General features: G+C 38.8%; 1 pseudogene; it reads right to left on the minus strand.

Moving 5' to 3' along the window:
* Positions 1–538: 538 nt before the first annotated feature.
* LOC127185449 (non-histone chromosomal protein HMG-17-like) overlaps positions 539–25,361 on the minus strand; it is a 38,001-nt pseudogene continuing 13,178 nt past the window's right edge.

The following is a 25,361-nucleotide window of genomic DNA, read 5'->3' on the forward strand; positions in this document are numbered from 1 at the left end:
ATGTTGATGGTACAGGGGAGGAGGATACAAAAATGAATTTAGAGTTTTCCCACATCACAAAGTGTTTTGTGCCATGGTGGCCACATATGTCAACACCAGCATTGTCTCTCCTGGGAGCCAGCCAAAGTTTTTCAAAATTATCAGGGAAAGCTATTTTCCATCATCAATCTATCTTGGGAGACATTTTGTTATCGACACACGGTCAGTCCCCCCCCCCCACTCGTCAAACAATGAAATGTTCTGTGTGCTAACATCATAGGTTAAAAAAGTAAAACAAAACTGCTTTTATAAAAATTGATGGCTGGGCATGGTGGCGTAGGTCTTTAATTCCAGCACTTGGGAGGCAGAGGCAGGTGGATCACTGTGAGTTCGAAGCCAGCCTGGGCTACAAAGAGAGTCCAGGACAGCCAAGGCTACACTGAGAGACCTTGTCTTGAAAAAAATAAAAAATAAAAAACAAAATAAAAATTGATAAAAAAAATAGTATTTCAAACTGCACAGTCACGAGAAGCACACAGTTATCAAAAATGCACACACGTCACTTGGCATCTCCAGCACCTTCCGCTTTCTGTGCCTGGTCTGTCTTGGCGTTTCCATTTTCTGCAGGATTATTCGCATCGTTACTGGCATCAGCTTTCCCCTTCTTCCCCTTGGGCACCTTTCTTTCCCTTCTTTGCAGGGGCCTTCTTAGGCTTGGGCTCTGGCTCTGGAGGATCAGGTTTAGCAGGCATCCTTGCAGATCTTCTCTGTGGCTCCTCCTTTGCCTTGGCTTTATTTCCTTTAGCATCCCTTTCGGCTTTTCTTTTGGGCCTGGTGGCTGTTGTGGACTTTGGCGCTGGACTTGGGGAATACAGAGGCGCACAGTTTGGTCCATCCAGGGGTCGCTTTTGCTGCTTCTTCACACTCTTGTGTTGATTTCTTTCTTTCTTTCTTTCTTTCTTTCTTTCTTTCTTTCTTTCTTTCTTTCTTACAATTTTTTAAACACATGAATACAATACATTACATACAAGAGGAACCATGAAACAATCAGGAATTGTATAAATGTTACATTCATACTGTTCTGGTTATTTGTATTTGGCAACCTTGAAGAAAATATCTTTGCTATTTTGGTGACTCTAAAATTCTGAATGTAAATCAGTATCTATCCTATCTCATCTCTATCAAGTTAAAACATCTACCTAGACCTAAAAACATCTTAACCCCTAAACAACTAAGCTTAACTGTAAAACTAAACTATCTGGTCTTCAACCCCATCAGAGACTTGAGAAGGAATAAAATTAATTAGCTGAGTATACAGGAAGTACAGGTGATCAGCTTCCAAAGTGAAAAAATGACAGAGACAGTTTGTTGCCTGATCAGTGACCTAAAATTCTCTATAACATTGGAGCATGGTCTTCAGCCTTCTGGCCCAATATATCTGATATATATATATATATTTGTGGGGCAGGAACTATTGAGGACTTGCTTACCCTGTCTTGGCAGAGTCTAGCTGTCTACGCTGCCTGAATTCAAGCCTGCCCAATTTTAGACAGAATTCTGCCTGTGGCAGAAATGAGGACATTTTGCCCTGTGGCTGGTTTGCCACATTTGAAGCTATCTCCTTAAGGAGGTTCTTTGATGCTCATCATCCTCTTTGAGGCAGGCTGGGTGTTGCCAGAAGTTAATCTGTTGTACTGTCAAAGAATCTTTAAAATATACAAGGATGATAGGACAAAAAGTAGATTATTGAATCTACTCCTCAACTTAAGGCCTGCACTGTTACATACAAATAAGGTTATTTTTAATTTGCTGGTATAGATTTTTGTATATTGATGTAAAATCAGTTTAATTTTGATACATTGGTATAGAATTCAAAATTAAAACTAGTTTTCTCACACATTACAGATATTTCTACTCTATTGTGAGGTAGTGTACCCATACAACTCAATTATAATACAAGGTTTACTTCCAATACCTTGAAATTGCTATTGCTGGCTATTTAGGATAGTTAACTAATACAAATTAATTGTTAGTTGATCAACTCATGGTCATGTCAATTACTAGTCTATTTTTATCACAAGAATATACATCCTAGGTGTAACAGATAGATATGATTCTATAGCTAGATAAGCTCTTCAAAAACCTCAGAGACCTACAGAATCTGGTATTTAAAGATGTTTCTATTGTTTTAAAGATTCTTTTACAATAAGACATGTTAACTGTGTTGATTTCTTAACCAGAAGGGAAAAATACAGGCTGCTGGATTTAGAAGCTTCCCAGAGCAATGCTGAAGTTAGCATGCATGAGAAAGAGCTCCTAGAAAAGTATGGTCACCAGGGATCAGGGACCAGGATTCTCTAAGGCCAGGCTCACTCCGTGTCCTTAAACAGGGGTGCTAGCCCATTAGGTTGTTTGCCTTTTTACATGATTCTGTGAGCACTGAACACATTCTGTTATGGTCCACTTTTGAGTCACACTGCCAATGACTCACTTGGATTGTAGATTCAATAGTACAGCACTTGCTTGGCATTTATGAAGCCCTAGGTTAAATATTCAGCACTGGAAAAAATTATTTGATGTAATATGGCTTCTAGAGAGACTAGCCAAAATATCATCAGCAATAAAACTCAGCTTCAGCTCAAGCACATTGTGTTAGTTTGCCAAGCATCAGTGAGAGGTGTTTGTTGACATTTGCCTTTATTGTAGGAGGGCTGCAAAGTGAAAAACGAAACCTCTGAGAAGCCACTGCAATTCAACAATCAACAATTCTGCTAAAATTCAACCTTTCTTTCTTTCTTTCCTTCCTTCCTTCTTTCTGTACCTATCTTCATTCATCCTATCTTAGTTAGGGTTATTATTGCTGTGATGAAACACCATGACCAAAAACAACTTGGGGAGGAAAGGGTTTATTTCACTCACAGTTCCATATAATAGTTCATCATCAAAACCGGTGAGGACAGGAACTCAAGCAGGGCAGGATCCTGGAGACGGGAACTTATGCAGAGGCCATGAAGGGATGCTGCTTACTGGCTTGCTCCTCATGGCTTGTTCCGTCTGCTTTCTTATAGAACCCAAGACCACCAGTCCAGGGGTAGCACCAACAACAATGGGCTGGGCCTTCCCCAATCCATCACAAATGAAGAAAATGCTCCACAGGCTTGCATGTAGACTGGCCATGTGGTGGTGTTTTCTTAATTGGGGTTCTCTCCTCTCAAATGACTAGAATTTGTGTCTAGTAGACATAAAGTAGCCAGCACATAGTGCACTGGAGATCTTCACTCCTTTGTATTCTCATTTAGAAATTTCTTGCTGTTGGGATGTGGTGGTGCTCACCTTTGATCTCAACACATGGGAGGCAGAAACTAACCTCTGAGAGTTCAAGGCCAGTCTAGTCTAGAAAGTGAGTTCCAGGACAGCCAAGGTTACACAGCAAACTCCTTTCTCGACACCCCATCCAAAAGAAAAAGAAAAGTAGGTAGGTAGGTGGATAGATAGATAGATAGGTAGGTAGGTAGATAGATAGATACATAGATACATAGATACATAGATAGATAGATCTTACCTTAAGATTCTATGCCTTTAAGGAATAGGGAGAAAAGTTTCAATAAACAAGAGTTACATACATCTAAGAAGTCATTCTTTATTGTTAATTCAAGCAGGGGGCTTAGCTAGCCCTTTGTCTAATCAAATGAAGGCATTTGATACTTTGCCTATTCAAATTGATTTCCTCTTACAAACAAGCACAAATGACTGCTCAACAGAGCATTCATTGATATTATTGTTTTGTTTTGAGTCAGGATCTCCAAGTACAGGCCAAAGGAGTCTGGAACTAACTCTATAGCCAACAATGGTCTCCAACTCATAACAGTCTTCTGCCCCCAAACTCCTAAATGCTGAGATGATACATATGAGCCACCACACCCATCTGAGGCTGCCAGTTCTTGAGTTCCCAGGTGCTGAGAACATGGACAAAGATTTTGGCCTCTAGTCTTGCTTTGGAATCCTAGCAGAAGCCTAGGAGGGCAAGGAGCTAGTGCAGGAACACAGACGCAAAGTAATCCAGGTCGTTTTCTCCTTGTCTCCCCTGTTTCTTAGGTTTTTCTGTTATTTCGACTTCTTTCTTTCCCTCTCTTCCACTATCAATGTTTATTCTTTTGATTTTTTTCTTCATCTTTTCATTTTAAATTTTCCCTTATGGTTGTGGCAGAATTTAATTAGCATTTTCTTAGTGGGTAAACATGTTGCACATGTTTTTGTGACTGACTTGTCATTTGTACATTGGGTTTGCCTGTGTTTCCAATGGGGTGTTTCTTTCCTTTAGTATGGTGTGATATATATAAATAGAGATACAGATAGAGACAGACAGACAGACACAGGTAGCCCATAAGTAAGCTGTCAGTACATTTTAATTCACAAGTATTTCCTTCTGTTCTGTTTAGTGGTTTCCCACCCCTCTCATTCTTTTAACAGTTTCTTTTGAGGCACACAAAATTTCCTTTTTTAAATGAGGGCTGTTTTATTGCTGTTCTTTTGTGATTTTGTGCCCCTTTGCTGTTATTAAGGATTTGTTTGACACCGGGTCTCAACAAGCTTCACAAGCTAGCTTCAAATGTGATTCTTCACTGTGCAGGTAAGATGTAATCTCAAAGTAATTTTAATATGCATTGACCTTATGCTAAAGACAGGAAACACCTTTCAAAATTCTTAGTAGCCATTTGTTTTTCTTCTTTTGAGAGCTGTGTGATCTGTGGGTAATGCTGGTCTTGTTGAAAAAGTTGAAAAGTGCTTTCAATTTCAAGGTTATGGAAGAGTTTATATAAATTTAGTATATTCCTTGCTAAAATCTTTGGTAAAATTCACTAATGACATTGTCTAGGCCTAGAGTTCTCTTCCTAGAGAGGTTTTAAATTACGAGCTCAATTTATTTAATAGACAGAGGACTATTAAGGTTATGATTTACTTTTGAGTGGGATTTTGAAGGTTTGTGGCTTTTTAAGTAATTGGTTGATTTCATCAAGAGCTCCAAGTCTATTAAATAAATTAATAGTTGGTATATTCTAAAATTGCTCATATTGCCCTTATTTCTCCTTACAATATGTGTTGTATCTATGATAATGTCATTTTTATCTTCCTTATATTAATATTCTTTAGGTGCCTCCCATATGCCAGACAAACAGACCACCTGTGGGTTACATGTCAGCCTCTGATACTAATTAGTTTTGCCTTCTTTATTGTCCATATAGGTCTGGCTAAAGATCTTCCAGTCAGCCCCAGCCCCAGAGAACCAGGTTTAATTGCATTCTTTTTTTCATTTTTCTTTTTCTTTTTTTAAAAATTTTTCCCTAAATGATACTTGGTTCTCTATTACATCTTTTCTCTACATTGTTTTTCTCTTTGTAGTTTCCTAGTACAGAACCCTTAAGGTAGACACTACTTTGAAACTCTTTCCTCTTTCTCCCCATCCCTTCCTACCTCCCTTTCTCCTTCTCTTCTTAGCTTTGTCTCTTTCCTCTAACAGGGTCATGATATCTAGCCCAGACAAGCTTCAAACTTGTCATCACCAAGATTGCAGGTGTGTGTTACCATCCTTAGAGCCCACCCTTATTATTTATTTATTTATTTATTTTTACTTTTTTAATGTTTTTTTAATTGAAAAATAAAATCATTCATATTACATCTTAATTGTTATCCCATCCTGTGCAACCTCCCATTCTTCCCTCCCTCCCTCTTTCACTCCATCCCCCTTCCCTATGACTGTGACTGAAGGGGACCTCCTCCTCCTCCTGAACATGATGCTAAGGTATCAAGTCTCTTCTTGGTAGTCATTTGTTGCCATAGATATTCTGCTTTATATGTGTTTAGTGACATTCTGAAATTTTTAAACATGCTGTATCTTTATTTATATTCAGTTAAAATATTTCCCAAATCTTAGTTTTAATCCAAGAAAGAATTTATTCCAAAAACCCCCTTCATTTTAGCCTATAGACTTGGCAGCTAATCCAAAACAGAAGCTAGGAAGTTAAAGATCAAGGCACTAATAGAATGAATGGTCTGCTGAGGGCCTCATTGTTAGTTTTAGATGTCATCTTCTTTGCTGTGTATCCTGACAGAAGGGGGTCAGGAGAGTCCTTTACAGTCTCTTTTTGAGGGGCACTGTCACATTCACCAAGACTCTGACTTTATGATGTAATCACCTACCCAGCAAAGGCTCCTCCCAAATAAACAGCCTCCCGATGGAGACTGGATTTCAATACACACATTCTGGCAAGGCACAAATGTTCAACCTATATAAGGTCACATATGTAAGAAAAACGCTCAATAATAAAATGGGTAATGCTTTGCCAATATACAGACAGAGCCATCAGAATGATGTCAGGTCAAGAGTCTAACTGTAGATTTAATGACTTCATCTTTTTGTTCAGAAAGCTTCCATGAAACTGAAATGCCTTTGGAACAAAGCTCATATACTTTACTGCATGAATTTGAAGCCCTTGTGGTCTGGTACTAGTTTATATTTTTGGCCTTACTTTCTACAGCTAATGGTCACTTGAACATTTGCCAACAACTTCTTTCCACATGTCCTGTGATGTTTCACTTTCCTTTCATAGCTTTTTTTCCCGTCTAAATGGACTAGTCTCTCACTTCTGCAACTTTCAGTTCTAAAGTTTATCTGAAGAACCAGTTCTTCCAGGAAGTTTTCCTGGGTTTCATTTATCTGAGCTCATCCCATTTGTTGCTGGCTTTTTATCTGGGGAACCTCTTATCTATCTATGCCTTTTTCCTGTATGGCATATGTAATTCTACTCTTGCTTGCAATCTCTCTTACTTTCCTTGCTACTAAATGTCCTTTCTGCCAATTAGAGAATAGTCTCTGTCTATAAAGACTTGGATAATTAGACTGAGTCCAGTTAGGGAATTCAGGACTGCTTCCTATTTTAATGTCCTTGGTATTATTTACACCATCTTTTCCCCCATGTAAAGTGGTAACATCATGCAATTAAGGGTTACAACCCACAGTCTGTAGACCCAGAGAGGTTAAATATAGAGGAAGGGCCTAGGGGTGGGATGGACACATGGATCTCCCTAGGAGGGAGAAGTAGAATTGATTGTATGGGTGGATTGGGGGCAGTGGGGGTGGGGGACCAGAACAGGAATATCAGGTGGAGAGAGCAAGAGGAGATATGGTAGAGGGAAGGAATGTGGGAAGAGACGGCTGGAATTGGGAGGCATTAGAAGGATGCTATGAAAACTTAGTGCAGTGGAAACTTCCTAAAATACATGAAGGTGATCCTAATAAGGTCTCCTAATCATGGGGGAAACAGAACCACTACTACTAGCCATCTCTTTGCCTCCAAATAAGGCTTCCTGTACTTGGACTGGGTTGCATTCAATTGAGGTGTTGGCCAAGGGAGGGGTCCTATGGGAATCCCCAAATTGGATTACTGGGATTGTTGCTAATACAAAGTGTTGCTCTCCACAAACTGACAGTGGGGTTCCATTGCTGAGAACAACACTATATATCTCGTTGAACATGGAGAAGTTGAGCTGGTTCCTGCAGGGAGCTTTCACATATATGTTCTAGTGTCTTTGGTGCAGGAAGGAATTCTGTAGGCTACTAAAAGAAGAAACAAACACCAACCCAGACACAAAACTCTTGACCTACAATCTGTCCTGTCTGCAAGATATGTGAGGGCTATGGTGGCACAGGACTTGTGGTAGTAACCAAGCAATGTCTGACTTGACATAAAGCCCATTTCATGAGTGGGGATCCATACCTGACACTGCTTGGGTGACCAAACACCAGAGACATTATATCACAAGGACCTAGAGTAGAAGCAAACAGTACTGGTCTTTAAAAAATGTAACAATAAAATGACTCCTAATGATATTCTCCTATACTCATAGATCAATGTCTTACTCAGCCATAATCAGACAAGCTTCCTCCTATAGTAGATGAGAACAAATTCAGACATGACCCAGAGAGATAAGTCCTTGGAACACACAACTCTAAATGGGATGTCTCCATCAGATCCTTCTCAGAGCTCAGGGCACTCCACACGAGAGGGAGCAGAAAGAGCCAAAGAAGATGGAGGGTACCAGGAAAACAACAACTACAACAAAGAATAAAAAGAAGAATTAGGATGAGGAACCATTCTGCCTTCCATAAAATTCCACCTGAACCTCATCTTCCATGTGACATTCCAGCTATTTATTTATTCAGGCCTTTACTTCTTTTCTATACCATAAACTCTTAGTGTTCATCTTACTCACCATTGCACTATGCAAAATGCCTAGGATTGACTTAAGCTAAGAGACATTAGACTCTAATTGAAGATATGCAACAAAATGATGCTCCATAAAGGTATATATATATTTAATTTTGAACTTGTTGCAGATATTTCTGGGTGTTCACAAATCTGAGTGCATGCATCCTAGGATGCTGTATTGACAAAGTAGGAACAGAAATCGATGACTTGGTTTTATATGAGCTCCCATTTTATTGTTGCTGATGGTATTTTAGTTAATTTTCCTGAATTTCTCAAGGATGCAAGTGTGTGTGTGTGTGTGTGTGTGTGTGTGTGTGTGTGTGTATGAATCCAATTGCTTCATTCTGAAATCTATTCCATTTGATTACATCTCTTATAAAACTGTATTAACAAATACTTCTAAATCATGTTAAAATGATTAAACAAATATTGGAAATGTATTTTGTGATCATGACTCTAACACGTAAGTCCCTATTAGTTTACACAGTTTAAACTTTCACATAAGAGATGGAATTTTTATTCTTTTAAGATCTTTAAATCTGTAATTTGAATATGAAAATAGAAGTGGAAGAAAATGGATGGTTCAGGAGAGAAAGTGACAGGAAGTTATATAAAATTGTCACTGCTGTTTCTGAGGACACTGGTAAAATAAAACCATGCTACATTCATATACATTTTAGACCTTCACAGGAATAAAGTAAATATCTATGAATTAGAATGAAAAAAATATAAAATTATATATTAAAAACTAAGATACGAAAAAATTATTGAACTCTGAACAGCAAGATCCTCAACACAACCTTATTCGTTAACTTAACAGACACAAGCTTGTGTTCTAGGAAGTATGGTTTTGTTTGACTCCAGTGATTTTATCAGTCTATTTTTAAAGAGACTCGTAATGACATTCTGCTATAGTAATAATAGACCAGTGCCTTACTCAGCATCAGAGAAGCTTCCTCCTGAAGCAGATTGGAACAAATACAGACCCACAGCCAGACATTATGCAGGAAATCACAGAGTTTGGTACACTCAGCCTTAAATGGGATGTCTCCATCAAATTCTTCTGGATTTTGCTTTATATAAATTATTCTTCAGTAGAGTGGGATTTTTAGTATATACAAAGCTCCCTTATCAAAGAAACCTCTCTTTTCAGGAAATGGAGACTATCCACAGCCAGACAGATGCAGTTATCAATAGATCATGGAGAGCCCAGCCCCAATGGAGACAGCTACAACACAACTCCTGCACCTAAGAATCATGGAACATTACAGGAGAGAGGTTAGGAAGACTAAAAAAGCCAAAGGGCAAGGAAATGCACTATGAGGCACATTTGTCTTAGGGTTATCATTGCTGTGAGGAAACACCATGACCAAAAGCAACTTGGAGAAGAAAGATTTTATTTGCCTTAAAATTCCATATTGTAGTCCATCACTGAAGGAAGTCAAGACAGGAACTCCATCAGGGCAGCCATAGATGAGTGCTCCTTATTGGCTTGCTCCCATGGTTTGTTCAGCTTGCTCCCTTATAGAACCCAGGACAACCAGCCCAGGCATGGCATCACCCACAATACACTGGGCCCCTCCCATCAATCACTAATTAAGAAAATGCTCTACAGTCATATCTTTTTAAAAGTACTGATTATTCATTTTCTTTACATCCAGATTGCAGCTTTCCCTCCCTCCTATCCCTCCTCTCCCAGTTCCTCCCTCTCTCCTTCCCTCCATCTCATCCCCCCTCCTCCCCTTCTCCTCAGAAAAGGGGAGCCTTCCCATGGATATCAACCAGTCTTGGAATACCATGTTGCTGTAAGAGTAGGCACATTTTCTGGGCTGGAGAGATGGTTCAGTGGTTAAGAGCAGCATCTGCTCTTCCAGAGGTCCTGAGTTCAATTCCCAGCTACCAAATGGTGGCTCACAATTATCTATAATGTAATCTGACACCCTCTTCTGCAGATAAAGCACTCATATGCAATAAATAAAATAAATAAATCTTTTTTAAAAAAGAGTAGGCTCATTTTCTACTGAGGCTAGATAAGGCACCCCAGTTAGGGAAAAGGGATCTAGAGGCAGGCCAAAGAGTAAGAGATAGGTCCTGCTCCTCCTGTTAAGGACCCACATGAAGACCCAGCTGCAGAGGGCCTAGGTCTGTCCGCTCTCTGGTTGGTGAAAGGACTAGACAAACTCCATTTTGAAAAAGAAACTCCATTTTGTGTTAAACCTAGCCAATGGCTGAACCCAGATTCCAGAAAAGCCACAAACCTGTCTAAACAGAAAAATAATCCCCAGCAGCACAATCAGCTCACCTTGGGAAAGTCCAAATACACTCTCTGATGGTCAAACTGACCAGCAAGCAGGTGGTCTGGCACATAGCAACAAGCAATTATGAGAAGCCAGGCAAAAGTTTGTAACGCCCCCAGGACTGCTTCAACGAATCTTTTCTAGAGGCCAACTCGCCCCTACACCTATTACCCAACCATGAAATGCCAAGGCTTATAACTCCCTGGCTGCAGCTTTTCTGCCCAAATGTCATCCAATCATATACTGTAAAACCCATTTCTTTGTCTAAAACTTATAAAAACCCCTCTTAATTGATACTAAAGGCCACTTCCCTTATATCTGCTGTGCCAGTGCATGGGAGATGTGGCTCGGGTTCGAACCTGCAATAAAGACTTTATTGCCATTGCATTTGGACTTGGCTTTTGGGTGATCTGTTCAGGGAGTCTCTCAAAATTCAGGCATAACAGTTGGCAGTTCAGTCTCTATGAGTCCCTATGGGCCTTGGTTAGTTGATTATGTCAATCTTTTTGTGGTATCTTTGACTCCTCTGGCTTCTTCAATCCTTCCTTTCTTCCACAAGATTCCCTAAGTGCCAGTTAATGTTTGGCTCTGGGTCCTGCATCAGTTTCCACCAGTTCCTAGGTGAAACTTCTCTGGTGAGAATTATGCTAGGCGCCTGCTTGCAAAGTAAACCAGAATATCATTAATAGTGTCAGAGTGGGAGGAGGTGCAGCTTCCTCTCAAGTCATGGTTCTCAAGCTGGGACAGTCATTGGTTGGCTCTTCCCTCAAATTCTTCTCTGTCTTTTACCCCTGCACATTTTGTATGCAGGACAAATCATGGGTCAGAGGTTTTGTGGCTGGCCTGGTATCCAATCCTTCCATTGGATGTCTCGCCTGGTTATAGGAGATGGCCAGTTCATGCTCCGCATCTCCTATTACTAGGAGTCTTATCTAGGGTCACCTTCATAGATTCCTGGGAGTTTCCATTGTCCTACCTGTTCCAGAGATGCCTCCCAATCTAATTGTCTCTCTAAGGACTCTCTTCTTCCATCCTCCCCCACCTCATCCTTCCTGTTCCTATCCCCACCCCTCCCCCACCCGGTTCCTTCATTCCATCTTTCCCCCCATGTCTAAACTATTTTCCCTTCTCAGTGAGATTTATATACACTCATACGCATGTATCTACATGTAATAATAATAATAATCAAAGAAAAAGAGGCCAGGAATATGAGAAGAAAATGGGTAAGTTGCATCATGGGGTGCATTGGAAGGAGAGGATATGAGAGGAGTTAGAAGGAGGAAGGGAAATGGAGTTAATGATGTAATTATATTTAAATTAGAAATATAGTAAATAAATTCCTTGGGGATTGAGAGTTGGTGCAGAGTTGATTTGCTAAGAATCATTTTGCTGTGAGGGAAAACCATTACAGTGGCTTATGGGGTTAAGGTAAGGCAATGTCTATAATGAACACAGACTTTTCAACATATGTAACCATAAGACAATGCTACCTGGTCTACAATTAGCAGAGATCATAGTGTTCAATACTGAAGAGTTCTGAAGGGTGGGGATAGTGTTTATCTTATAACACCAGGACCTATACCAATTCTAGTAAATGTTTATTGAATAAAATGTCTCCAATTACATGTTTACATATTTTTTCCTCTTTATGATACCTGATTTGAATAACTCTCAAATATCTTTAATAACAAAGTCTGATTAAGTAAATGGTCAACTATCCTGAACTGCTTAGATTTGCTAGTGTTCGGACAGAAATAGGGGTATTTCATTTTTAAGCTGGTGGAGATGTGCTACAGACTGAATAGTATTGTCACAAAAATTCATATACCAGAGGCTTAGCCAATCCCCAACAAGATTTGGCAGCAGGACCTCTAGGAAATAATTAATGTTAGATGAGATCATGGGAATGGGAGGTTGACCCCAAAGGTATTAGTGTTTTTATAAGTGATACCAGAGATGTAGATAGAGTCCTACTTTTCTACCCTCTCCTGATTTCACTTCCATGTGAGAGCATAGTGAGTAGGTAGTGATCTTCAATCCAGGATGATGGCAATCACTGGGGACCCAAATGGCTTGGAGCCTTTATCTTGGAATTTCTACTGTCCAAAATTGTAAGAAACAAATTCCTTTTATATATGTTAACTAATCTGTGGTATGTATAACTACAAAAGGTTCTCACTGCTTTCTGTTAAATCAATAACTGAGCCAGAAGGAATGTGAAATAGAGAAAGAAGAAATAAATATATAAATGTGGATGGAGCTAGACCATAAAGGGCATTGACTTCCAAGTAAGAAATTGGTTTTGCCATACACTTAAAGAATTCTTTACATATGACAAAATATGACATTACTTTCAATGGATGTCAAATTTAGCTGCCTTATAACACACCTGTTGAATATAAAATGTACCTTTTATTAATCCACTTTTTTGTTACGGTAACAAAACACCTGCAGCAAAATGTTTTGAGAAGAATAGAGATTTATTTTGTCTCCTGGTTTTGTTGCTACAAAATCTAGAGCTTTTAGTCTTCCTTTTGTCAGAGTCTCGAGGCATCTAAGAACATCTCTACAAGAGGAAGAGGGATCATGTGCATATATGTGTGGCCTGTCTACTTTTTCTTGTAAATACCAGTACCTAATTATTGGGACTCCACTCTAATGATCTTCTTTAATACCAGTGACTTTAAAAAGAATGCACATCTATAAACATGGTAAGATAAGCTTATTCTCTGTTCATACCATTAATATGTGACTTTGGAGATTTTACCCAATAATAAGTTGGAGGGTAAACCATATTCAAACTATAGAGTATAGGTTCTCAAGCTGTAGGTTGTGACTCCTTTAGGGGGTTGAACAGCCCTGTCATGGTGGTTGCCTAAGACCATCAGAAAACACAAATATGTACATTATGATTCATAACAGGAGCAAAATCACAGTGGTGAAGTAGCAATGAAAGTAATTTTATGGTTGGGGGGTCATCGCAACATGATGGACTGTATTAAAGGGTCACAGAATTAGGAAGGTTGAGAACCACTGTTATAGAAAGCATCATTGTCTTTCTGCTCACAGTATATAAAGCTAGTTGCTGATAGACACCAGAACGGGCAAGCAGCCTGGCTATGGAGTCAGAAACACTTGCTTTTACTTCTGGCACTGACACTTACAATGTGTGTCGTTCATTTCTTGGTTTCTTTATTCATAAAGATAGGTTTCAAGGTTACAAAAAAGAGAATGCATGCCAAGTGTTTGGTGTGGATTAAAGACAGAATATGTGCTGGCTAGTACCATGCAGAGTTATAAAGAAGCCCTGGTGGTGTTCTGAATCTCTCTCCAGAGAGAGAGAGAGAGAGAGAGAGAGAGAGAGAGAGAGAGAGAGAGAGAGAGAGAGAGAGAGAGAGAGAGAGAGAGAGAGAGAGAGAGAGAGAGAGAGAGAGAGAGAGAAATAGTCACCCAAAACTCTATAATATTGGAGCATTATCTTCAGCCTTCTGGCTCAATATATCTGACAAACATATTTCTGAGGCAGGCATTATTGAGGACTTGCTTACCCTGTCTTGGCAGAGTTTGGCCGTTCACTCTGCCTGCATCCAAGGTTGCTCATTTTAAGCAGAATTCTGTGGTAGAAATGAGGACATTTGCCCAGTGGCTCGTTTGCCACATTTCAAGTCATCTCCATAAGGAGGTTCATTGATGCTCATCATCCTCTTTGATGTAGTCTGGGTGTTGCCAGAAGTTAACCTGTCTCACTGTCAATGAATCTTTAAAATAATAAAAACATCTTTAAATGTATATTCTGTATGTCTCTGAGGTTTTGAAGACCTTATCTAACTATTTACCTTATCTTTCTATTGATTCATATCTGTTACATCTAAGATGTATATTCTTGTGATAAAAATAGACTAGCAATTGATATGCCCATGATTTGATCAATTAACAATTAGCTTGTGTTACTTAATTATCCTAAACAGCCTGCTGTCTCTGTCATCTTCTCATTTGGGAAGCTGCTAACCTGCACTCCCTGTATACTCAGGTAATTAGTTTTATTCCTTCTCAAGTCTCTGATGGGGTTGAAGACCAGATAGTTTAGTTTTACAATGAAACTTAGATGTTTAGGGGTTCAGATGTTTTTAGATCTAGGTGGATGTTTTAAGTTGATAGAGATGAGATATGATAGACACTGAGTTTCATTCAGAATTTTAGACTCACCAAGATAGGAAAGATGTTCTTCAAGGCTGTCAAATACAAATAGCCAAAGCACTATGAATGTAACACACACACACACACACACACTTATACATGTATATATATATATTCATTCCTGATTGTTTCATGGTTCTTCTTGCTGTAGGTAGTTTATTGTATATATGTGTAATAATAAAAAAAATTAATGATAAAAAAGAAGAAAAAGAATGAAAGGAAAGAAGGAATGATGATTTTCATTAACAGAACTTTGCTAGTTTAGTGAGGATAATATAATGCAGAACCCAAATGCATCTTAAGCAACTCTCACATGGTAACCAACATGAACATTTATATGGTTTTATTATACTGTAACCTTCTTAGTTTAACCATATTTGTGCTGGCTGATATATGTACAGCAATGCCAGTCAACATTGCATATTTGTCTCACAATCTTTTGGAAACAAACATGTATAAAAGGCTTAGAGGGGAGGTGTCACAGCTCCGTTTTGTGTGGCAAGACAATAAGAATGAGTTTTCAGCAACAGTTCCACTGTGTCTCAGCAATTAAGAGTTCTTGCAAGTTTTCCAGGGGACCTGGGTATGGTTCTCAAGACCCACAAGGTAACTCACAACCACCTATTAAATTAAATTTCACTGGATCTGATGCTTTCTTCTGGCCTCTAAGGGCACTGCATGCATGGGGTACACATATATACATGAATATAAAATAAAATAAATCTAAATCATTAAGATTGTTAATTATTCATTACCTTTCCACAAATTTTATGCAACTTTTCAATGGATTGGGCTATAAAATTCCCATCACTTGTGCTTGGCCTCTTGTTAAATTGCTTGATTTGGGTAAATGATTACTTTAGCTAAGATGAAATTACCTATCAGGCTCTGTTTCAAGCACTTGGATATCAAGTGGGAATTTTGAAGCAATTAGAATAGCAGCACCTCTTGCTTTTGAGATCCCTGAAGCAATAAACCAATGCTTAAACTACTTATAATTCAACAGTGGTGAAAGGACAATTTGCTGTGTATTTCTTGTAACAAACACATCAGGTATTTCCTTTGTCCTACAATGACTTCAATCATTTCCATTCCCAGGGTAGACTCTAAATCCCCAAATACCTATGTAAGGAAAGAAATGATAGGGGGTTTTTGTTGTTTTGTTTGTTTGTTTGTTTGTGGTTGTGAACCTATTTTCAGCTCCCTAAATACTAGAAACTGGATTTTGAAATGTATTTCATGAAAAACAATCTTCATTCAAAACAAAACAAATATAAAAACCTCCTGATGCTGAGGGAATAAGGAATTTCCTCCCTAGGAGTCCCACACTTTTTCTTTCATGGCATGTATATTGAAATATAAATCACACACATTGGAGAAAAGATGAAATAGTTACTTCTCAGACTTTTAGCCCAGGAACTTCCCTCTTGTGGCAACCTTGTCTCATAACACAATTTAATTTTTATCTCTTTCTTACAGCTCAAAGCTTCAGGTTGATCTTCATTAGCCACTAAATCGTTACAGTAAGAATCTGCAAAAGGTTTTATATAACAGACGAGGTTGGGTTTCTTTCTCTCATTAGGATTCTTGTATTTCAAATGTTTGTTAGCACTGGTGAATTCATTTGGAAAAGACTGATTGCAATGTTTATAGAGAAGAGAGAAATGTTCTTGATTTCCCTGTTAATATGTTTTCTTCATTGATCTTTCCATTTATACAGTTGTTTGTCTAGGATTCTATTGTATTTATTACTTTTTCTATCTTTCCTCTGTGCACAAAAATATTGACTCATCATGTATCTTAAGTAGACGAGGGACTTTAATACTTGGCTTTCTTTAGCAAAGTGTCTACTACAAACTTATATGTGTAGAAGGTTATCCTGAGAGCTTTGCTTTAAGCTATCTTATGTTATTCAGTGGTGTTTCCCAGGAAGGCCTTCCATAGGATCACTATGAGAAAACAGAGGCAGGGGGAGTCTGTGGTGTTAATGTTATCGATTTGGCAGTCTAGAATCGCATAGGAAACAAACCTCTGTCTATGTGTATGAGATTGTGGGAAGACCCACCCTAACTGTGAATGCCACCATTTTAGGAACTGAAGTCAAGGACTTAAAAAGCATAAAATAAGCTGAGCACCAGCACTTATCTGTGTTTTCTGAATGCACATGCAATGTCACCAGTTCGCTCACATTCTTTTACCATCACGACAGACTGTACCCTTGAACTGTGGGTCAAAATAAGCTCTTCCTCCCTTACATTGCTTTTGTCACAGCAGGAGAACAACTGTGCTTAGAGAAGAGTTTAGGTGGCTCAAAGCATGGCAGAAGTGGTAGGCCTACAAAGTAGACAACACGAGTCTGGGACTTCTTGTCCTTAGGATGGAAGCAGAGCTTCTAAACATACAGGACACACATAAAGTCTTTGCTGCTTTGTAGCTTGGCAGGTAACCTCAGATCCTTGTTCTTTTGGAAAGCAAGTGATTCACAGGTAAGGAATTTATAAATGCTCAATATATATTCTCAGAAGTTGTATATGTGTCATATATATATATATATATATATATATATATATATATATATATATATATATATATATCCACATGCTTGTGTGTGCACATGCACACAGCAAAGAGTTGTCAGCTGCCTTATAGTTTTCTGCACCTGTTAGCCTCATTGCTTGGGGGTGAATTGCCGGGGAAAGGCCCATTACAAATGAACTCCATTCATCTACTTGGTCAAGAAATTTCAAACAGGTAAAAGAGCATGTGGGGACTGTTGAGTACTTTGCTTTCAAGGAAAGCTTCTGGATTGAGAGATGTCTTATGACACTAAGTGAGATGTGGCATTTATGGTTTACCTAATATAATTTGTGCAATAAACACTCTGAAAGGGCTCCCATGTTTGGCTCAACAGCTGTTACTGATCATGCAGTGAAGCAGAGATGTATCCATGGTGATCTTCCTATTTCAGCCAGAATAGGGATTCCCATTAGGCTTAGTGGCTTCGCATAATCCTGGCATCCTTAATATGTAAAAACTATTGCATAAGAAAAAAATGAAACTTCCTTTCAGATAAAGGGTGATGGTAGCAAAAGTCACTAGTTATGTCAGTAGGGGGTAGATACTGAAAAGAGATTCAAATTGGAATTTATTAAAACACCTCTATTCCTTGAAGTATCTCATTTCTTCCGTTCTTTAATCATGTAAATGACCAATGAACAACCTTCCCGGGGGTATGTGATTGATTGCACATTACACATGATGAGAAGGATGCTATGTGGAAGCAGACAAATAGTAAAATAAGCAAATTTTATGGAGAGGCATCTTCTCATTTAATGTCCTGTTAGTTTGGGAACATTGAGGGTGGGGAAAGATATGGCAAACACATGACAATTTAGAAAACATCTGTAGCTGGATATCAATGAGAGTTGGCCAGGGATTTGATTATTTAAAGTATAATGAGAGAGATATTAAATTCTCCCTTTTTGTCTGTGCTAGGATGAATTTCCCAGATGAGGCAACAGAAATGGCATTTGTATTATATGTGTGTGTGTGAGTGAGAGAGAGAGAGACACACACACACACACACACACACACACACACACACACACACACACAGAGAGAGAGAGAGAGAGACAGAGACAGAGACAGAGACAGAGAGACAGAAAGACAGACAGAGACAGAGACAGAGAGACAGAGACAGAGATATTTTAGGGACAAAGATATGGCCAGTGGTAGTATCTGACAAAAGGAACATGTCGTTTGGGAGCAGAGTGGTGACTTATTGGCATGTCCCATGGAATCATTTAGGGCTTTGACTAATTTCCCAATACAAGGTGTTCCAAATACAGAGAACAGAGAACATTAGACACTCTACTGGAAACAATAAATTGGCGAGTCAAGGGTAACTTTAAAGAACAGTGCATAGTGGATTAAGAAGGTGAAGCCTGGGACATATAGTACTGACCAGGAAGGAGCCCCAGGGCGATCTTGGGGTATGGTGAGATAGAATTATGATTCCAAGGATCTGGAAGAAAACAGGGGAGTCCAGACAATACTCAGTGCAGCAGGAGAGCCAAAGATGCCTTGATGACTTGTGTAATCTATTCTGCTCAGAGCCTGAGGATCAGGCCGAGGTGGAGCTTCCTAACCTGGAAGTTTCCAATCTAGCACCTGGACATGCAAATCAGGAGCACATGTGCATGCGTCTTTATGCTGTCCACAGGACTCTGAGTGGCTAAGCTGACAACTACTGTTTTAGGAGGAAATAAGTGGCAAATGACCTTTGTTCTATCTAGGCTTTCTCCTGCTGCTGCTCTATAATAAAGACTTTCCAGAAACCTTACAATTTAAAACTGTAATGTGTGAGCTTCTTTATAAGGAAGGACCTAGTCTTAAGGCACCAGTTTAACAAGTAACCAGATGACTCACTAAACTGAGATAGAATACTAAAATATTCACAGTTCTTTTATGCTTATGTGTTTCATTTAGTTGTTGGTGATGAGATATCTGTATGTTAATTTGAGAAAGCCAAGAGTCAAGTTTGGTATCCTTGAACTTCTATGCTCTGGGTTTGGAAGAAACAATTAATAAATAAATATTATACATGCTTATATAAATGTATCATATTTGAGATTTAAAATCCAGATAAAAACTTTTGACAAACACTATTCACAATAGCCAAGGGATGGAAGTAACTTGACATTTACCCAGCAAAACAAAATGTGGCAAATACAAACAATGGAATACTATTTGACCCTAAAAAGGAAGGAAATCCTGCTATATACTACTATAAAGACAAACTTTGAGGACATTAAGTTAAATAAGTCAGCTATGAAAAAATGAAAACTGTATGATTTACTCGTAAGAACTGTCTAAAGCAGCCAGATTCATAGAAACACAATAGAAATTAGTTGTAACCTCTGTGCAAAGGGGATGCAAAAGTTCAGATATTTTTTCAGGATAAGAATACCTATGGTCAAATATGTCTGTCAGATGTACTGGTCCAGAAGGCTGAAGATGATCAAACTGTCTCTGTCATTTTTTGTTTCTCATTTTGGAAGCTGTTAACCTACACTCATTGTATACTCAGATAATTAATTTCATTCCTTCTCAAGTCTCTGATGGGGCTGAAGACCAGATAGTTTAGTCTTACAATTAAGCTTAGTTGTTTAGGGGTTAAAATATTTTTAGGTCTAGGTATATGTTTTAACTTGATATAGATGAGATAGGATAGATACTGATTTACATTCAGCATTTTAGACTCACAAAGATAGGAAAGATGTTTTCTCCAAGGTTGCCAAATATAAATAGTCAAATCACCATGAATGTAACATTTATATAATTCCTGATTGTTTCGTGGTTCTTCCTGTGGTATGTAGTTTATTTTATTTATGTGTAATAATATAAGTGTATATGTTAAAAATATAATAAAATATTCTGATTAAAAAATATCTAATCTTTCCCCCCCAACAATGCAACACTAATGAACTATTACTTTAAACTATTTTAAATGAAGCCATTTGTGGTGCTTCCTGTAATCCTAGCACTTAGGAGGTGGAGGCAGGGAGAATTCCCTGTATTCAAAACCAGCCAGTGTTCTATAGTTCTAAGACAGCTTGAACTACAAAATAAGACACCATTTCAAAAAAACAAAAAATCCCGAAGATGGTAACTCTTATGCTTTCTGCGTTTTATACCGAGAAGTCACACAGAACCGTCTTTAAGCTACATCGTGCATGTGCGTTGAGGTTGCTGAAGTTGTTCTACAATATTCTTCACACAGCCTGCAAAAGTGCTGGATTGACTTCACCTGTAAGGGTACCTTTCTACCGTGTCAACAGTTTTTCCAAGGCATCCATTCCAATATTCAATGCATAATGAATGTGTTTCTTGCTTTTTCTCTTCTATACGTCACTGTGCTGTGATCATTATGCAGTAAGAAGTACCTGTGGTAAATGCAGACTTCATGCTCTTTTTGTTTTGCTTAATCCTAGCTAGCCTACGTAAAGCCTGTAGGCCACAAATGAATAGTTCTGTGTCCTAGCATTGATCTCGCCTAGGTAATCATTATGCTATCTATCATCCCTTCTTTGTTTATCCCCTGCCAATGCTTATTCAAGCTCATGTCCCCTTCAATTTTCTTTATAGAAAGTCTCTGTAATCCATTTCTTGTTTAATTATGCCATTGCACTTTTCAGAGCTCTAATTTATTCTGTTTTCCTGATCCTGAGGAGCCCTGAACAATCTATTTCGTATTTCAGAGGTGGAAGAGGATTGTGTGAAATTATCCAGAATGCATTTCTGAATTGGAGAATTTTCTTTCGGGAAAAAATAAGTTGATCCTGAGTTTCTTAGAAAATGAATGTGAGAAAAGTTGTGGATCTTCCATGAAGGCATCTTGTATTTGTACTACATGCTGAATAAGAAAATGCACAAATGACAGAAGCTACAATGAATATAGTAACAACCATGCTTTCAATGACAATATGTAGATACCTTTACAAATAGAAATAGAAATGTGTGAGAGCTTATTTTATCCATTCAGTGGCCAGAATAATATTTATGTAGCATATACTATATATACACACACACTCTATGTAGCATACTACTTTGGGCAATCTGAGAACCCCCATGTCACCACCTTCCCGTCCTCCAAGATTCACAACTTGGGAGAAATGCTGGTGTAGACCAACCTCAGACTCCAGGTAAATTTCACTGAAGCTAGTCAGAGAGATGATTAAATGACTTATGCTAAACCCTTCCAGCATAGGAACTTCAACAGGCTTACATTTCTCGTGCCACAAGCGAACACTGCAACCCATTATGACTCTGGCCTGGTAGGCTCCCTGCCAGTTGCAGACATCTGCTTCAGCCAAATGCAGTAACTCTGTTTCTCATTTCTCCAAGCCTGCTGCTTCGCTCTCAGCCAATACAAGCATCATTTCAAGGAGGCCTGTGAGACTAACCCTCATGTTGCAGAGGTGAACAGCAGGAAGCCAGTTATGAGGCTAGGAATGCAGACCGAGGCCTCATATCAAATGCTAATCATTATCACTTCACATGTTGATGTTGGCCAAGTTTGCTCAGGCTCACTGAATTTCTTCAACCTTGTTTGACACATGAAAGCTAAAATCGTTGACAAATTGTTGTAGAGCTTAGCTAATTAGAATTCTGGCTCTGGACTTAAAGCTGCAAAGCTGGTGGGTGCTTGTCCTCTTTTAAAGCATCAATAAAATCACTAAAGTAGATTTGCTTAGTGCTTGCCTTGGCGAATAGCTGCTCAAGCTAGAACAAAGAGTGTGGAAGCTAATTTGTGCATTTAGCTTTCAATTTACTTTATTGAGATTCTTCCTATTTATGTACCTTTATGGAAAAAATACTCTATTAAGATTCCCAATTACCTTAACCATGCTCCTAGACCTAGCTCAGGACAAGTAGCACCAGCCCAGATGGTAAGTGACCCATACCCATCTCACTGCCTATGTCCCCCCACCCCAAGAAGGCCTACTTTGGATTCAATAGTCTGTGTATCAGGAGAGAGTCCCAATGTCCTACCAACCCACATTGTCTCCAAACTCCCAGACTGTCTTAGTCAGTGTTCTATTTCTGTGAAGAGACTCCATGACCACAGCAACTCTTTATTTTTTTAAGCATTTAAATTGGAACATGCTTAAGGTTTCAGGGAAGCATGGCAACAGGCAGGCAGACATAGCGTTGGAGAAGTAGCTAAACGTTCTATCTGGATCCACAAGCAGCAGAGAGAGGGAAACATCGGGCCTAGCTTGGGCTTTTGCAATCCCAAAGCACACTCCAAGGCTGTGGCCTCCTACTCCTGTCAAATGGCATCCCTTCCTAAACATTCAAGTCTATGAACCGATGTGGAGGGCATTGCTGTTCAAACCACCACACAGACTTAACTCAGAGGTACCACAAATCAGACTGGCAAGCACCGCAGATCCTTACCTGCTCATGCCATACTCCAACTCCCGTGCTTAACTTAGATAGTGCAGCTGCCAATCAACAGACCAACACAAGCAGGACTGACTTACCAAATCTCCATACCTGATTGGGAATCAACACCTTGGGCAACAACAAACCTGGAATGAAAGGACCACTCAGCAGAGGGGTTCCAAAATATCATACCGGACACACAACCAGCGAAAGTAGAAACAGACAGAGAGACAGAGAGAGGCAGGCACAATAATCCAACTAGAAAACCCAGAATAAACCCTTACTGTACACTGGATCAGGTAAAAGATAGACTACTGGGATTGGAACATCAGCTGGAAGAACTAGACCACTCAAGCAAGGAGTATGAAAAAAAATCCACCAAAAGGTATGTGCTAGAATTATGGACACAATGAAAACACCAAATACTAATGAATTGAAGGCAGATAAGGAGAAGACTCCCTGTTCAATGAGATAGAACTTCAATAATATAGGAAAAAACTCCCCAAATTAAGGAAAACCACACTCATACTGATACAAGAAGAATGCAGAGCACCAAATGAAGAGGACCAGAAAAAAGCTTCCAACAGCATATTAACTGCTTTAACATTATATGGGTATATATACATAAAAATGTATATGTATGTATGTACACTACATGTAAATATAAGTATCTATGTATATTCACACACAAAGAGAAAGAGAGGATTTTGAAACCTTTGAGAGAAGAAAAATAAGTCACATATAAAGGGAAACCCACCATAGTAACAGCTGATTTCTCAGTTGAAACTTTAAAAGTCTGAAGAGACCAAATTAATGTACTTCAGGTTCTAAAAAGTGACAGATTCCAACCCAGACTACTTTGCCCACCAAAATTATCTGCTAGCATTGAAGGAGAAAGACAAACTTTCCATGATAAAAAAAAAAAAGCCAAAACAATTCATACCAACCAAACCAGCCCAACATAAAGTGCTTAGTGCAATACTTCAAGATATGATGAGGAAGCTAAGATTTCACAGGAAATATCAACAATGTGGCTGCCTAAACAGGACCTGCAGAAATGACAGCACTACTTGACATGTCAACCTGTTTGGGAAAATGTCTCAAGGTTCTGCCCTCAGATGAAGAGTTACAGATGACCAATGGCTTCTCAGAGACGGAGAATCTGTTATCTCCAGGGACAATTTTCCTGAAAGTTTATCCAACCCCAGATGATCAGTCCTAAATACATGTACATTCAAGCAACATTAAACTGACTCAGTCGGTGCTTGTGTGCACATGTGTAACAATAATGATCGAAAAAGAAGGGGTCATGAATTTTAGAGGGAGTGGGGAAGTTGGAGGAAATAGAAGGAAGCATAGAAATTATGTAAATACAGTACTCTATATGAAAATTCTAATAAAGTTTAAGTTAAAAATACTGTATTAATATGAATATTTCAAAATATCATAATAAAGTTTATTACAACGTGTAACTGATTAATGCTTAAAAACTTCAATACTGTATTGTTATGATTTTTGGCACAGCTACATTTGTAGCTGGCAGGAAGTGCCAAGGAAATACCAATTGGTCCTTGGTTGAGTATATGATCTTAGGTAACATTCTCTCCCTCTTTCTGAACCTGATTTTCATAATCTGGAATGGGAGATGATAAAGCAGATCATCACAAAGGGCTTAAAGGGCTTTCGCAGCCCCTATGTTCTCTGTAGCTCAAGTTAATTGCATTATTTTTGAAAACTCACAGCAAATAGAAAACATACCTTAGGCTTAAAAGAATTTTACAATCTGCTCATCAAGTAACTATCAAATCAAGTTTTTAAACTTTCAAGAGAATAAATATTGAGCTTAAAAAATAAAATAAAGCCTAAATCTATGCCCAAGTCTCTAACACCATTCACCATCTGAGTAAACTAGGGAAGCACATAAAACTGGCTGAATTCTAAGGGCAATAAAAGTATCAGTTGACATCCCTCCTGTAAACTTGCAATCATTTCCTTAACAGTTTTCTTCCCTGAGACAATAGCAGCATTACAAAAATCTTTTAATTTTAACAGTTCGACTCAAAACTGGAGAGTAAAGGATGGCGAAGGGGCAAAAGAAAGTGGAGTAAGAAGAGAGAGAGGAGGAAGGCGTATTTGCTTTGACCACTGGCTATGGTCTGCCTATGCCTAGCTCATCATGGGAAGGTGAAAGGGTGCCTGGTGTCTTAGTGTTACTGTTGTGAAGAGATACCAGGGCAACTCTTATAAAAAGAAGCATTTAATTAGGGGTTTGTTTACAGCTTGCAGTTAATCCATTATCACTATGAAGGAGACTGTGGCAATAGGCAGGCAGGCATGTTGCTGGAGCAGTAGCTGAGAGCTCTGTTCTGACCCAGTGCAAAAGGGGAAGGGGAAACAGACCACACCTACTCTAACAAGGCCATGCCTCCTAATCCTTCTCAAATAGTGCTACTCCCTAATGACTACGCATTCAAGTATATAAACCTATTGGGTCATTTTTATTTAAACTACCACACCTGGGAAGACATATTGCCTCTCAAAAAGAAAGTATGATGTACGGATCAAAATATTCTGCTTATCCACATTTTTTTGTACTAAACAAAAGCTTTAATTGCCTGCCAGAAGGGGGATCCAAAACATTAAACCATTCTTCTGAGTGTTTACGTCTTCA

The sequence above is a fragment of the Acomys russatus genome, chromosome X (assembly GCF_903995435.1).
Source record: "Acomys russatus chromosome X, mAcoRus1.1, whole genome shotgun sequence".
In the NCBI taxonomy this organism is placed as follows: domain Eukaryota; kingdom Metazoa; phylum Chordata; class Mammalia; order Rodentia; family Muridae; genus Acomys; species Acomys russatus.